The sequence below is a fragment of the Mytilus californianus genome, unplaced genomic scaffold, assembly GCF_021869535.1.
Source record: "Mytilus californianus isolate M0D057914Y unplaced genomic scaffold, xbMytCali1.0.p SCAF_12, whole genome shotgun sequence".
Classification (NCBI taxonomy): Eukaryota; Metazoa; Mollusca; class Bivalvia; order Mytilida; family Mytilidae; genus Mytilus; species Mytilus californianus.
The window spans coordinates 4,205,725-4,223,429 of NW_026262604.1; the positions used below are offsets into that span (position 1 = coordinate 4,205,725).

The 17,705-nt window shown below is 30.6% G+C and overlaps 1 long non-coding RNA gene across 1 annotated transcript; it reads left to right on the plus strand.

The window, feature by feature from the left end:
- The first annotated feature begins 364 nt into the window (after positions 1 to 364).
- LOC127721236 (uncharacterized) lies at positions 365 to 4,834 on the plus strand. The gene is made up of 3 exons (XR_007991088.1): positions 365 to 837; positions 1,427 to 1,483; positions 3,260 to 4,834. It is a non-coding gene; the product is annotated as an uncharacterized LOC127721236 (long non-coding RNA).
- The last annotated feature ends 12,871 nt before the right edge of the window (positions 4,835 to 17,705 follow it).

The following is a 17,705-nucleotide window of genomic DNA, read 5'->3' on the forward strand; positions in this document are numbered from 1 at the left end:
TTGTAAAATCAGAATCTGGTCTCATGCTTCTGACTTAATAATAAATAAAAATAAACTAAGTTTGATTAGTGTAAGAAGGGTTGACATTATTATTTTTGTTGGTAGCTCAAAGTGATAATGAAAACAATAAAAAAATCGAGACTAATATTTTAAAAATGATTTCTCAAGGAATTTGTGCTTTTAAGTGCCCAATTGGATAGAAATAATACCTACATTTGATGTGTGTTTTGATTTTGCTATTTCTTCTAGAAACACGTACATGTAATGACTAAAAACCTTTTTGCAGATGTTTTTTTACAGTCATAATCACTGAGTTATCTAGGAATAATAGCCTAACAAATATTTTGTTTTATCGCAGATCAATAACAAAACAGAAAGAAAACTACTCGTTGCTGATAATTTACGAATTGGAATGGAAATTGCATTTGGACGAATGAAAATTGCAGATACTAGCTACATCTATAAGCATCATGGGATTGTCATAAAGATTGATAAAACCTGCAATAGATTTGAAATTGTTGAATTAAGGGCTACTGAGTCAGCTTTCAATACATGTTTAGCAGTATTATGCACAAATAGTCAGCCTAGCGTTCAAAGAACAACACTCAAATTTCATGATAGCCTTTTCTACTGTGATTACCAAGATTTTTCTTTTCCGAGTAAACTTGTTAAGAAGAGGGCTAAAAAGATGGTCTTAATTTTTAACAAATCTGATGTAGAGTATAACTTGACGAAATTTAATTGTGAACATTTTGCATGTTACTGTGCAACTGGACTGGCAGTCAGTAAACAGACTTCAAATGAGAATCTTGAGGCAACAGAATCACTTAATAAAGCGTAAGCTGTTGATAGTTATACTCTATATTTTAGTGTACAAACTAATGTCAACTGTTGGCAAAGCTGATACAATAAAACATTTGTACTTCATAGAACGTTATATTTGATTTTGAATTCATTATGCTGATAATTTCGACAGACGTTTTAATCCATTGGTCATGGTATTCGGTGTACCACTGTAAAACAATACTCATGTTGACATTCTTACATAGCTTGACTGTGCATTCATTTAAATATAATATTTTAAATATTGCTTGAAATGGTTGAAGGGAAAGACACTTTGACTTTTATTTCTTTTCCAAACTATTTCAAACCCTGAGCAATATAAAACAAGGGTTGATAAGCATTTTTAGTATGCATGTAAGCATCATCCTATAGAGTACTGATTTATCTAATCTGATAATTGAGGAAGCAGCCTACAACTGTATGTATATTATTTAAGACAATCAAACTATTACACACTCATTCTTATGAAAAACATAATAATGTCAAGATTTACGTTAAAAAATATAAATTATAGAGGGTACAAAAAACAATATATTATGTTTTAACGGGAATCTGTCAAATCTATTTTTGTTTGTAATTACAGACTGGGAATGTATATTGATATACAAATAGAAAAGTATTCTAACAAAACACAGAAACCGTAAGTATGAATAACAGAAAAGGATATTTCATATTCATCACTTAAAATTGCTTTCATCAATTTAAATAAGCAGAGAACAAAAAAAAAAGGTAGAATAACAAAAATACCGAACTCCGAGGAAAATTCGAAACGGAATTTCACTAATTTAATGGCAAACTAAAAAAAATGGATTACAACTGTTATAGTCCTTACTGTGAACATGCATTTTCTAATGTAGACAATGGTGGATTTAACCTGGTTTTAAAGCTAGCTAAACCTCTAACTTACATGACAGTCGCAAAAAATTCAATTATATTGACAACGATGTGTGAACAACACAAAAAAAAAAACACCAACATGATAGGCAAACATTAAAAAAATAAGAGTACAGCAGTCAACATTGTGTTTTGACAAACAAATATGTCAACAATGAACTGACTTAAAATCCAGAATGCGCTAATAGTTGTGCAAAGACTATTAAATATATTCGGGAATACTTATGTCCTTTAAAATTTGAGCTATTCTAAGGATAATAAAATCAGACGTCATTGTAAAGAAAACATGGTGGGTACAGATCTGCAAAATCATCTATTTAATAACACGTTTTATCAAGCTGAAATCGTACAAACTATGTGTCATCTTTATTCAGTATAAAGTTGAATAATGCTATATTACTTTTTTTTGTTAATATGTCTTTTTTATCGAATTCAGTCATTTCAGTTGGTTTTTAATAGTTTTTCGTTCAATTTGGTTGTCGTTTATTGATGTGGATTATAAGTTTTTGTCGTTTTTTTAATATAAATTAGACAGTTGGTTTTCCTGTTTGAATAGTTTTACACTAGTTGTTTTATGGCCCTTTATAGCTTGCTGTTCGGTGTGAGCCAAGGCTCCACGTTTGACCTATAATTGTTTACTTTTTACATATTGTGACTTCGATGGAGAGTTTTCCCATTGGTACTCATATTACATCTTTTTACTTCTATAATATTAAAAAGGGTTTAGTTGACATAAAAAGAAATTGCAAAGATATCCAATAACTAATCAATAAAAGTCTAATCATTTATAATTTTGAAACGTTTATCCATGCATTTTACTGATATGCTTCAAAATAATTTGTCTAAATAAACGGGGTCAAATTTTTAACTAGAATTGTTTTTCATTTTTTAATTATTTCTGAGACAAAATCTGCTTTTGAGACTTGACGAAATATAAAACTATTATCCATATTTTCGAGTGTTAAGATTTGAAAAAGTATAAACATGTTCATCGTAGAATTTAGTGTTTCAAATGTTTTTCCCTTATTTTAATTTTTAACCATTTCGAATGGTTCGTGTACGATTACAACTTTACTAAAGGTGAGGGGGTGCTAGATACTAAGTCACATTTAAACTAAAAAGTCGAGAAGAAAAAACTGTCAACGTTGTGAAAAAAAAAGAAAAAGACAAATGGACAAAATGTCCACACAATACTGATAAATTAAGCAATACAAACATCAACGAAACTGGATAGAAGTCACGTGTTCCTGAAGGTTAAACATTTTCTGTTCGATATTTGTCAACCGTCGTGTTGCTTATGTAGAAACGCACAATTTAAACGACACAACACTGTTCCGTAATCAAACAAAATCAAGGAGAAAGTAAATAATTTTTTTTTTTGGTTATTGATCTGCAACACAGTATACTTCATTACAAGCTCATGTCGACTTTTTTTGTTTAATTTTTTACATTTTAAATGTGTTTTTCTATATAATTTTACCGTTGCCTTTAAATAATGTTTTTATTTTAATTTTTCTTCCAGCAGTCCCAGCGGTAAAGTACTAGAAACCATGAGACCAAGAGAAAGATCTTGTGTAGTACTGTAACACATTTGCCAAAGTTGTGTTTATGAAAAGAATAACCGATACTATGATTTTGAGTATTTTTTTTTATCATTTACGGACATATTAAAGACTAAAGACTAGATTGTTCAAGACATTTCAGCTACGAATAAGACAAACCATAAAATTTGATTGTTTTGGTTGAAACATTGTTAAAGAGGAATATAAAACTAATGTTGTGCTACATGTGATATGAGCAGTCATTTTGATTGAATTTCGTTACAATAGCAAAAACCATCGATGATGTTTTATTGACTTGCAAGTCATTAGTATGACCTAATTTCAATCCGTATGCATGTAACTTCAATTTGATCATGAGAGGATATGAGAAACGCAAGTTTTATTTATTAAAAAGAACAGGATGTCAACATTGTTAAATTAACCAACAGAGACACCAGTAATAAACAATTTCTTTAATTATCTCACCCACAAAATTGTCATTCTTATATAGGTAAAACGATGATATTTATAACTTTTCAATCTATATAATGAAACCAAACAGACCTAGAAAAATAGTCATCATAAAACCTCGTGTGCTTAATTTTTTATTAATATTTTGAAATATTTTAATATCGATTTATATTGCCGTATTAAAACAATCAAAACACTATCATTTGTTCTCTCTCCTCCACAGAAATCACAATCAAAGCACTACCTGATGTATTCAAATAAATTGTTGTACACAATTATTTGTGGGAGGGAAGATCTCCGATCAATTATACTGTTTATTTTTGTAGCTTTTAATTTGTTAATGTAACAATGCCTTTTTAATGTAATGGTTTGGGAAAATTAAAGACGAACTGTGTAAACGAAATTTTTGAAGCCAATTACGTATTATAATGTCAGGTATCTGTTCACCATTAATGACCTGTATAAGGCATTTCGTTATTCCGCTTTTTTCCATGTCAGATATTTGGTGTTTCGTTTATATTCATTTATTTACTTAGATATAGACTGTGTGTACTTTGTGTTTACCATGTCAATATATTCATCGCTACGATGAATTCTAGGTTTTCGAATTTAATTTCCATGTTGATAGGTAGCTATGCAGATTACAGTAACTATATGTCAATAAGCACAACCTTAAACTACGTATTTAAGGAGTGGTTTCTTCATTTCAATTTTGAAAGAAAAAGAAGACTATGGACACAACTAATTTTTGACTGTGTTCTGGTCATTCAATTAAAAAACACTTCTCAAAAGGAATAAATGTAAAATTGAGAATAGAAATGGGGAGTGTGTCAAAGAGACAACAACCCGACCAAAGATCAGAAAATAGCCTAAGGCCACAAATGGGTCTTCAACACAGCGATAAAATCCCACAGCCGGAGGCGTGTTTCAGCTGGCCCCTAAGCAAAAATGTGTACTAGTTCAGTGAAAATGGACATCATACTAAACTCCGAAATATATAAATGAACTAAATCATATAAAACTTACAATGGCCAGAGGCTCCTGATTTTGGGACAGGCGCAAAAATGTGGCGGGGTTAAACATGTTTTGCGAGTTCTCAACCCCTCCCCCCTTGCTAATACCTCTAGCCAATGTAGGAAAAACAAACGCACAGCAATACGTACAGTAAAAATGTAGTCGGAGAGTCCACGATGTATGTCAAATGTTTGATATTTCAAAGATACTGGAGTACGCACATTAAACACAAAAGCGGTAAACCATGGGAACAAATGTAATTATAATAGGACGTTCTTCTTTCGCTTTAGAAACTTAGCCATGTTCTTATTCAAATAAAACATGGGCTGATTGAAATTGCAACGTCAGCTGTGTTTTGAAGAAAATCAGAAATTAATAAATGAAAAGCGTGATTGATTATATTTGTATTGCCACAAACATTGCAAATGTTAAAAGACAATAGATAAAATTGGAAATTATATTTGATATTTCAATTATTACTTGTTAACAAAGCAAGAGTTTGTTGGATGGAATCTGGTTGTTTTTATTTCCATAACCTTCTAATTTCTAATGAAGGTTAAACCGCGTGACATTAACTTCTTTTTTGGAATGTTTAATAAACCTCTATTGTAAATGTAACTGGTACTGACACACAGTAAAGATAATGCTTTGCTTGTTTATTATTATGTTTTATTTTCAAAATCAACAATAACTTAAAAAACAACCATCAGAACTTCAATTCACTATCCGAAAAAAATAGAGCAGTAACATATTATCTAGAGTGCTATAAGTCTTTCTTCCATTGACCAAACAGTAATGTTACCCTAGTAGCTCCTATCCCTTGAATAAAAATATAAAGTAATTCATTAAAAGGCTACATAAAAGATTAAAGAATTTAAACTCAGAACTCTGATTTTATTCAATTGATATGATTAATTCCCCTCCTCCTCCTTCTCATCATCATTTGTTCTTTTTTGCTAATTGTTTTGTACATAAATGGATACCTTAACTTTTTTGCGTTATTTGTTTTACCTTAAATCGATTTGGTGCCTTTATAGCTTTCTATGCTGTATGAGTTTTCCTCATTGTTGTAGATTACAACTTCAGTGTAACTTAGTCTCTAATGGAGTTTTATCATTTATTATCATACTGCCGCTTTTTTGTATACTTATATACTTTCGATGAGAGTCTAGATGAGAAACACCCTCGTGTTTGAAAAACCATTGATAATTTATAGGTAAAACGTAGATTGTGCTACCGTTTTTCTAGCTAACAGATTTTCACATATTGTTTTGTCATATTATAATCTTCATCAACAGCATATCATAAATTCATAACTGCAGATTTGCGATAATAAACAATTATTATTATAAACATGTTTCAAAAGGTGTGGCGACCCATTGTCAAACAAAGAAGCGCAAAAAGGCATATAGACAAAGCATATTAGCAAAATTGAAAGACAAGAATACAAAAAATTACAATAGCACAATAACATAATGACGGGATGTATAAGTAGAGAGCCACGTCATATGTATTAATGATCCACAAAAAGGCATATAGACAAAGCACATTAGCAAAAATGAAAGACAAGAATACAAAAATTATTAGACCAATTACACAATGAGGGATAAATAAGTACCGAGTCACGTCTAATGAATATCACCAAAAACAGACTGAACAATAAAAGTAATATTCATCAAGACAAATAAAAGAATAATATAACACGTTATTAAGACGATAAACAACGACAGTACCCAGAATCTTTACTTCATGACCATCGTGTATTTTTTGTGAAGTTGATACGGAATATTTATCAATAAGGTCTTTGTACCTTCCGATGAACTTTTTTAGAAAAAATTATAATGCTACTGCATCAAGTGTGATACGAAAAATGTCATCCAGAGTCAGATTAAAGTTAATATTAAAAATGCTATGGAAAAACAGAAAGGAGGTTCTTGACAGGCTAAAAACTTATATGATGATGTTTTTCAATGTTTTCATAAAGCAAAGATACTACAAATTTCGCACATAAATTGTTGTAAAACTTGTAAGAATACTTTTTTATTCTTTTTTGCACTTCCCGATATAAATTACAAAGTCATTCCATTTCTTATGCTTAGTTATTTCGTAACATGAGCTTTTTTATCACTTTGTTCCTTATTTTTATCAGTGAAATTAAATTTGGCCGCAATTCGTGATTAATTATAAAAAAGAAGATGTGGTATGATTGCCAATGAGACAACTCTCCACAAGAGACCAAATGACACAGAAATTAAGAACGTTTTTGTAACTATGGATTTAAACTAAAGTTTGTCACTTTTTGTTACCAAACATATGCATCTGTCCTTAGCTGTTGTTCAGTGGTTGTCGTTTGTTGGTGTGGTTCATAGGTGTTTGTCGTTTTTTCTTGTTTTCTGAATTAGATTGGATCGTTGGTTTCCTGTTTGAATTGGTTTAAACTAGTTATTTTGGGGTCTTTTTATATTTTGCTGTTCGATGTGAGCAAAGACTACGTTTTGAAGGCGATACTTTGACTTTAATTGTTTATTTTTATACAGTGTCTTGGATTGACAGTTGTCTCCTTTGCAATCATACATTTTCTTATTTATAGTAACAGGTTAAACTGTATGAAACTTTATGAAAATGTTTATTGCTATGCCGAGATGTTTTTTCAGTATTTAGAAATTGGTATCTGTCTTAGGAATTTCGATAACGGCTACCGTTACCATGGAAACTCCAAAATTTTCAAAATGCACCAAACTTTATGAAACTTTACAATAATGTTTACTAGCATGTGCAGAGTTGATATTATATTTTGGAATTTTTAAAATGGTAGCAGTTACCATGGAAACGACCAAAATGTCAAAATTTTTCAAAATGCTTGAAACTTTCTGAAAATTTACATTAATTTAATAGTAACTGCCATATGAAGATGCAACTTTCGATTTTGGAATTTTTAAAATGGCTGCCGTTACCCTGGCAATGGGGGGACGAGGGTGCCATCCGTTATTGCTCGCAATCACAAATCTAGTGTTTGTTCCTTTTGGATTCCGATAATAGGGTTATGGTGTTTTAATACCTTGGAAACGGCCAAAATGTCAAAAAATTTTCAAAATGCTTGAAACTTTCTGATAATTTACATTATTTTAATGGTACCTGGCATGTGAAGACGCGATGTTTGACTTTGGAATTTTCAAAATGGCTTCCGTAAACCTGGCAATTGGGGACGAGGGTGCCATCCGTTATTGCTCGCAAACACAAATCTAGTGTTTGTTCCTTTTGTATTCCGATAAAAGGGTCATTGTGTATTAATAGGAGACAAAAAACTCTATTCGCATTCGACTTAACTATAACAAAAGTATAATACTTTCATGTCAGGTTCACAATAAGGCATTTGACACAGAACAATCATCACAATTAACTGCAAATTTCAACATACTTTTAGCACCACACATGTGTTATCTAGTTTTATTTGACCAATAATTGAACTTGACTACTTGCCAAATCGATGGTTTTTGGTTACCATTCAATGGACCTTGTATATCTGCCAGTCTTTTCGGATTTTATGTTGGCATAGTCTTTCACATGATTGTTTTTTATTTTGGATTCGAAAATAAGGGTCATGGTTTATTGATGAATGTCAGTTTAATCACTATTCGGACTTGTATAAACTATTACATATTCCAGATGGTTTCGACCACCACTTTAGAGAATTATATTAACATGATTAATGTCGATCGCAGTAAACCTAAAAGTTTAACCAGAACAACAACATAGATTAAAAGGCAACAAAGTAAAGTCAACATAACATTTAACTCCGTTGTCTGTACTTAATTAGACCCATAGTGTTGCTTTAATATTTCGGTTTCGTTTTTTGCTCTGTACATACAAAAGCATATTTGAAACTTCTTATTTTTCTAGATAAAACCTTTCAAAAAGTGGATCTATTAAAAACAATTCAATATTACCATATTGATGAGCTTTTCCCAGTAACTTGCATAACCAAATCATAATGAAGATTTTTTGTAGAAATAAGTTCAATTCAGATATTTTTTTTATTGTCAATTATCTTTTAAGTCAACAAGTGTAAAGTATTCTCTGTTGTACAAATGAATTCATGCTGTTCATGACAAGGGTAATCATTCCATTTAAAACCGTCGTCTCCTTCAATAGCTAAACAATTTTCTGCATGTTGTCCATTCGGTTGATTAGTGCCCCAGTCAGTAAAGTCAAATCTTTCGTTGTTCGTATTCCATTCCCATGTTCCTTCTTTCGCAACGTCAGAGGCTCCAATAAAATAAACGCGCAACTTTGCTAGAAAAAAAATTATATTTTGGATGAACTATACCACATATATTCCTGTTTTTCATCAATATATAGACATAAAAAAAATTACTAAATCATACATGTATTCAGGGAAATGTTTTCATTAAAAAAAAGTTTAATCACATATTAATCTGAACTTCCAGCCAAAACTTGACAATAATTACTGCAGGTTTTAAGCAGCTTTAAGATGATAGACTGTAACTTGTAAGCATGTGTACGACATCTGATACTTTGTTTTGTTTTTTCAATGTGCTGAATCAATTTAATATTGTAGTTAAACATTTCTTTGAAACTGATTGAATGAAACATGAGATAAGAAGTATGGTTTTCTGCTTGCATGTTATTTCAACATTTAACATTTGAAATGAAATAATATGTTAAACAAAATAAATCTGTAACCGTTGCTTTACTTCAAACATACCATTTGTATTCAAGGTATTAGAAACAAGGGAGAGATGTGATGAAAAAGAGTTCACAAATCTACACTCAATGTGACGGTCATTCTGTTCAGTAGTACCATAGAAATGACTGATGAAATATAAGGACAAGTTTTGATTTATTATGCAATTGTTTCTATTTTATTATGTTCACGAAAGATATTGCACCGATAGACAAGAAACAAAATATAAAAGTCGGCGATTATTAAAAGGCTTTCCAAGAGCTACTTCGTTTAAAAAATCAATGGTTAGTGTTTCATTAAATAGACAGATAAAAAAAATCAATCGAAGAATTTAGCCTCAGACAAAAATTAAACACTTGTTTTGTGAAATCTTTGATGAGTTTTTCTGTAGGAAATATATAAAGATGATAATTAAATGATGTTAAATCAGGAAATTAGCGCTTACATGTACCACTTTAGATAAATGGTTATTCTAGGTTTGCTGTTATTAATATACTGTTAACCAACTAATTTTCGCGAAGGATTTATTTTCTCAACTTTCGCAAGTAGAAATATAACGTGAATATAAATCGCCGCGAATGAATAAATGTAGGATAAAATTAAACTAAGTCAAGTAATTTAAAAGTTGGTTGAAAGTAAATATGTCTTAAACCTATACATTTCTCTTTAGATGTGCTGCGATGTTTACATATTTACTCTGCTGTATTACCTCGAAAAGAAGTCGTGTTTTTCTTATAAATATATCGGACTGATATGGACGTGTTGAAGGATATGAACATTCTATCTTTGTAAGATAATGGTATGTTTTCCATTTGAGGATAATATAGCTTTTTGAAAATGTGAACTCAACTTAGGGTAAACATAACTCAATTGCAACGAACAATATAGAACAAAGACGAGAATTAGCTAGCTTACCAATTGAACCAATTGAAACCAAATGATCTTTTACAAATTTGTTTGTACCAGAGTCTAGTATCTCCAACAGTCTTCCATGAAAAGCCCGGCATCGTAGCTATACGTTTTATAAAATAAAAATTGAACACTTTTTTACAATTTATGTTACTTCCAACAAAACAGAATATTTACAGAATAAGTTTTAAATGTAGATAATTTGATTTCTTAATGGTCATTACGGATATATGTAACTTAAACTAACATAGTTTTTTCCCTTTTCTTAACCATGGAAACAGAAACGGAGTACGAAATGCAATATGCAGGTCTTCGAAAATATTCGAAAGAATGTTTTTATTTCTACAAAAAAAATGTATCTTTCTTTCTTTTTATTTATATTTTATTTTGTATGCTGTTTCTGCTTTTCTTTGTATCCGATTTAGACCTGTTGCATCAGTTGTGTGCGACAAATGTAAGAAATAGCCTTTCGGAATGGACGAAAGCGATGTTCTGATTTTTTTATATGGATTACTAATGGTTTTTAGTTCGAATATAGGTTTTTCCTGACTCATACATTCGCAAAAGGGTAAATAGTTAATGCATAATCAGGTTTAATGTTAATGGTAGCAAAAGATAATGTTTGGGAATATGCCAGGCAACACGTAAAACACCCTTTGTGAGAGATAAAATTTGATAAATAGTGTCCGTATTCCTCAAAATGTATAGATAATGATCATACCATACAATTGATACCAAAAATGTCATTCAGAGTAGGATGAAAGTTAATACTATGAATGAAAGGAACAAAGTCGAAGGAATATCGAGAAAGGCCAAAATTGGTCCTTATATGATTATGTTATTTCCATGATTTCATAAAGTAAAATACTACAAATTTTGCACATAAATAGTTGTAATATTGGTAGGAATACAAAATAACTTATTTTCTTTGCAATTCACTATAAAAATGACATTAATTGTGCTTTTGTTGTTTTGTTACGTCAGTTGTTCAATTTTTACCCCAACTTATACAAATATTATCTACTTTGGCCGCAATTCGTGATTAATCTTTGACACCTTTTAGTGACAGAACATTTTTGATTGTAGGTTGTCAATCTTTCATACTATTAATTAGTGATTTGTTTTGCCTAGAATATAGACATGTGAACTATATATATTTAAGAACCAGATCGTGACCTTTCTGATAATCTATGATAAAGTTGAAATTCAAATCTGTATTTTGCCAAAAGTCAACATTATACGTTCATATCGCAACACATTGAAACCTTTATTTATACGATGTCTGAAAAACAGTGTCTTTCCTTTACAACGATCTATAAACAAGTAAAGTTCGTTTTACATGAAGTTAGAAATTGTTGTCTTTTTGAAACGTTGCAATAGCAAAATCAAAAGAAACCAAAGCAGTTTACGACGGAATTATGCTATTAAAATTTGACTCATATCACGCGAACCTACGTTGATAAAAAAAAAGAAATTGACCGTGCATGAAAATTGCATTAAGTCCAGTTCGATTAGGAAATGTATTAGTCATGTTAGGTTTGAAAGGCGACATTAAATTAAATGCGTGTTTGGGAGTGAACCAACCCTTTGTATAACACAATTAGAAAATCAGCATGTCTATGAATAAATGTATTCATATCTAGAGATTGCTTCTACTTTGCTTCAATAAACAGTTTATATGTTCTTATGAAAATTTAAAATAAATAGTATATTAGATCTTGTCTTACATAAACAAGCACAAGTATTACAAGTGTAACACTTAAAGTGCATAAAAAAAATCATAAAAAAATAACCTCTGCCTGTATCCAATCTTCTTTTATATCAGAAAACATAAAACAAGTATTTCTCCATAACACCCATCCAGCATGACATTTTCCTACAAGTGAAAATAAAACTTAGATTATAAAACTAGTGTCTCTGAAGAGCATTTGTGCATAACATTGATGCGAAGCATTTAACATATTCCAATATTGTACCGCAAAAATGGCTTTAACTCCAGTAAAGTGACTGCTGATGACCATGGTTAAGCAAACTTATTTTAGATCGTATTTTGTTCATCATTTGTATAACTTACAGTTAATATATATCTACTTTTAAAGTTTCTGCAAAAATACACAAAAGCGGGTTCTAATTGTTATACAAAGAAAAAAAAACTCTGGCGACTGATGATTTCGACAATTTTGATGTTGGTATATGTTTTCCTGCCAATCATTTTGATATTGATAGTTTCCGCATATTCTTAACAGTTTTCACGAAACTAAAACCTGCAAAAATCTTTAAACCTTTGTGCAAATAATAATAAAATACAAATATTTTACTCATATTTAACGTTGTCATTAACTATGTGTAAAACTGTATGTCAATAATGTTAATTGCGATATCTTTATGACATCTTTGTAACAACTGACATTATGCACTAAAATGTCCAAAGAATATCAGTCTATTTAATAATTATAAACTGAAAAGAATTGAAGAATTACTATTTCGGTAATTTAAGCAATGAATTGAAAATCAAATTTATTTATCTATCGACAACTATACAAGAGAACAAATAAACGATCGTTACTTTTAGTCGGAAGAAAACGTTATATAATTTTCAAATATGTATACAGGTTAATGGTACCAGATAAATTCGATTTAAAAATATAAAGACAATTCAATGACATTGATCAAAAATGACAAGTCTACACTTCATGATCCCTATCGTTTATATACAACGTTGTTCCTTTGAATGATACCGGGCATATAAAGTGTACGCCAGACGCACGTTTTGTCTAGAAATGACTCGTCAGTGAAGTTCCAATCAAAGAGATTTCAAACAGTTTTGTCATTTTACTATTCAGAACCAATGTTGTAAATAAAAAAGAAAACAACTTTCAATATATTTTTAAAGTTCATTTGATATTTGACATTGATACATTGATAACAAGATCTACAAATTCTCAATGTATACTGCAACTGTTCTATTTAAGCAGTCAAATTGCATTGACCGTATACTCCATATATAAATATGTGATATACAGTCACTGACATATATCGCTTTGTTTATATCGTTAACAATGTGTTTCTACACATTTTTGTTTAGATCAGTAAAATATACGTTTGCGGAATTTTTACGTCGTCCGCCTCAAAATCCAATTTGATCGTTTTAATAAAACAATCTTATTTTGAAAAGTTGTAAGAGCAGAAATATGAAGAGCAGATATATAATAGAATACAAATACATTGTCTCCAAATATGAATAGTATTGCACGAGGCTCATAACAGGATAGACATTTTGCTTATTTAAATTCCTTGTACAAATAATTTTATATTTCGAGACAAATTATGGTATTGCTATATTTCTTTGATTTATTTTAGAACTTTATATCTAACAGTTTTTGTATAGAAAACCCTACAATTACTATTTTGATCAATTCTATCATTTCTGTCTACCACTTTTATGTCAATTGCAACTAGATGGAACTTTTAACAATAAATACAACATATACAAATATATCTTTGTTTTAGTTCAAAAACGACTTTTACAGGATTGGAATCCATACGAACCTGTCATAATAGAAAAACTGCTATCTTCAGAATAATACATGATTATCATAGTTTTCGTCAGCGTACATCATAACACATCAAAGTAAATTAAAATAATTACCGTGAACGCCAGCAATAATGGTTAGAAGAACAAGACAATACAAAGTCGAACTATTCACCATTATAATTATAAACCTTATACAAAGATAAGATAAAATCTCAATGGGTCATTTCCTCACCTATATTTCTTAATAGAAACGTGCATCAACACAATTCTTTATAACCAAAAGTATGTTCTTGATATTGTTTCCAATTTTACAATGTATAAGACAAAATCAAAATGTATAGATTTCTTGCTTGATATCTGTTCGTTTTGTTATTTATTGTACCGTTTCGTTTTTGAACTTTATAACATTGTGTACAAAGAAGGAGAACACACTTTTTTATACTCCGGAAAGCATACCAATCAGCGTTAAAGCTTTTTTTTTAAAGAATCTAGATAGAAAAAAACGATTGGGTTAGATCTAGATCGCCAGTGCCCCTCAGCTGAAGTAAAATAAGATGATTGTACAACATTTGCCATACAAAAAAAAACTCGTCATATTTACTAGGTTTGAAATTGTGTACGCCAGACATGCGTTTGGTGTACACAAGACTCATTAGTGACGCTCGAACAAAAAAAGTGAAAAAGGCCAAATACAGTTCGAAGTTGGAAATCACTAAGAACACAAACTGGCTTAAAGTTTTGCCATATACAGCTATATGTAAGGTAACATATTTAGAAACTCATTAGTATTTCGAAAAATCCAAAGTTAATTTATAATTATTAACATATCATTTAAATACGTTGTACAGAGCATCCTATTATTCGAAAATAGTTCACATCTAACTCAGGAGTGAAACACATTGACCGGATACTCACCAGTCAAAAACTAAAGCCGTTATTATGCTGATGTTTAGAGGCAGGATATGTGCTGAAAAAAAGTTATAGATCTGTGTACCTGTAAAGGAACATAATTATGATAAATATATGATTTATAATAACAAATTTTTGTATGAAAACATTATTATTTGTTTTGATAATTTTCACACAGATGCGAAAGACATCGTATCCCCAGTTTTTTTTTTATATATCAATTTAACTGATGAAAGATTTCCATATCTGTTTTAAAATTTTCAACATCCATATACATTTTCTATGATGGGACGAATCCATTTGATCATTTAAAAATGCATCAAAAATAATATGAAAATTTGTTTTAAGTTTTGAATCAACTCCTATCATTTCTACTTGTAAACATAACAAGCAAAGAAGAGCACATGTAAGATATGTAATATGTTAACCACTTCTCCAGATTTAACTAGTAATTTAACAGGAAATGTTAAATATACACAACCTTTTGAGCCTCTGATCTGTTCCTAGGACCGTTTGTGTTGGCTTCTTTCTGTCAGCTACACTCGACAACATTTGCATTAATGGATCAATGAACACCGTTCTGATAAGAATGATTCGCATTTCAGGGTTCTTTATAACCATTTTAATCAACTGGACTATGATCTTTCCATTTCTTTGAAATTACGCATCATCGAGAAAATATACCATCCAAACCAATAGCACTATACTAAGCACTCCTTTCCGAAAAGATAGAGAACATTTCAGGATATTGGTACTAGGTACTACATCTGGTTGCATGATAACATTAAAAAAGTAGGAAAGTCCAGCCTGAAGTGATGTTAATATCGTGACCTCATTTAATTCTAACTTAAGATTCCAGCGTAGTCATATATGCATGTACCAAAATATTAGCATTCGCCCAATGTAAAAAAAGTCTCCGAAATCTAGATCGGCTTCTGGAAGCTTTGATGACCTTCTATCAAATCTTCATTATACGCTAGAGTTACATTACATAACAACTACAATTTTTTAACTGCCTGTTAATTTTCTAAAATGTTTGAGAGATTATACACTTGACAAGGGATGCATAAAAATATTTCCTCAATTCTCTGATTGGTCAGTATAATTTATGATGTAGCTCTTTTCCGTTTTTTTTAACAATAAGATCGGAACTGTTACATGATAAAACTATCGTCCTTAATATGCAAGAAATGTTTTCCACTGGACGTTAAGCGACCAAAAATGAATCAATCATAATAAAACTAAGAAATATCTTTCATTTCAGTTTTCTTATAAAGGGATCGATACTATCAATATCAGCAACGTTCATCATAAAGAGGTAATACAAAATAATAGCATACGCTATACATTTACTGCTTTAGGATACCATATGGCGTATTTTGATCAAAGTGAACTGATAGGTAGATCATGCTTCAACGAGGACAAGTGATCAGTATGTTGGAGTTTCCTATTGACAACATATTTATTGAATTCGGAGGTAGTTTTTTTTTTAAATTGTCAGCATTCCTATGGGAACGAACTATCTGTCTCTCCTTATCGACCTCTGCTTATTTTCATATGAGTCGGAGTTCCTTAAGAGATTGTCAAAAACAAGAAGGTCAAAGAAGCCAGCTCATCTAATGTCACATTCAGATTTATAGTTGATGTTCTTTCCATCAACAATGCACACTTATCTAATTCGGTTCCATTGATATATCCTCTTGAACTAGAAATTAAAGAAACAACAGACACGACTTTGTGTGCTTCATTCTAAGACTTAGTACCAGAATTTATGACTAAAGAGACGATTTTAATTTTCAAATAATAAAATTTCCTCAACCGAATCAGCAGATATAAAAAGAAATAAAATAACAAAAACTACTGAATACAAAGGAAAATTCAAATCGGAAAGTTCCTTATCAAATGTCAAAATCAAAATCTAAAACACATCTAACGAATGGGAAACAACTGTCATATTCCTGACTTGGCACATGCATTTACTTGCAGTAATTACAGTCTGTATAAAAAAGAAGATGTGTTTTGTGCATGAACACACGAAAGTGCAGTCTCAAACTATGTAGCAATTGGAAAGTTCGGTACAATTTAGCCTCAATGATAACCAGGCACTATCTTTATTTTGTTTATTTAAATAATTAAATTTTCAATTCAGGTTTTGTTCATTCTTTCTTTGACGATAATTTTTTAATGTTCGCTTCGTTTTGAATGACTATTGCTTCACTAACGTTCAAATACAGTTATTTTGTGCATATACAGGACATATAAGTGAACGATCCATACTATATGTAGGTTCTACGAGGTATGTTGACCACGACTATGGACAGGACTGTCAATAAAAAAGCAGGCATTTTTGATAGCAACAAACATTTATCAGGTCACCTATAAACAACTCAGGGAGTTGTTACAAGGGTTATTTAACCTGCAGTGCTTTTCAGTTGTGATGTATATTTACGCAGTCTCTGTTGTATTAACTCAATCTCATTCCTATTATCTTTGGATGTATGTCTATGCAGTCGCCGTTGTAATAATTTAAACTGTTTAAATTGTGATTTTTTTAGAATTATACAAGGGTGTCTAGGTTTTTAATTTGTATAACTTTAAAATATTGTTTAATTTTAACTAAAATATATTGATATGATATTTGGCGGCATTTTGTCCAAGGTTATGGTTGTCTTTCTGATATTGATTAACATCTCACCCCTTTTGTTATTGATTTTGTATTTGCATTGTGTCATAGATCAAATTAATTCGTTCGGTGTATGTTCACTTGTTTGTGTTAATATGTCTTTTGATTGAGTTAAGCCGTTTCAATTGATATTTTATAGTGCGTCATTCTATGTTGTGATGTTACACTATTGTTTCAGGTAAGGATGAAGGTTGGTTCCTA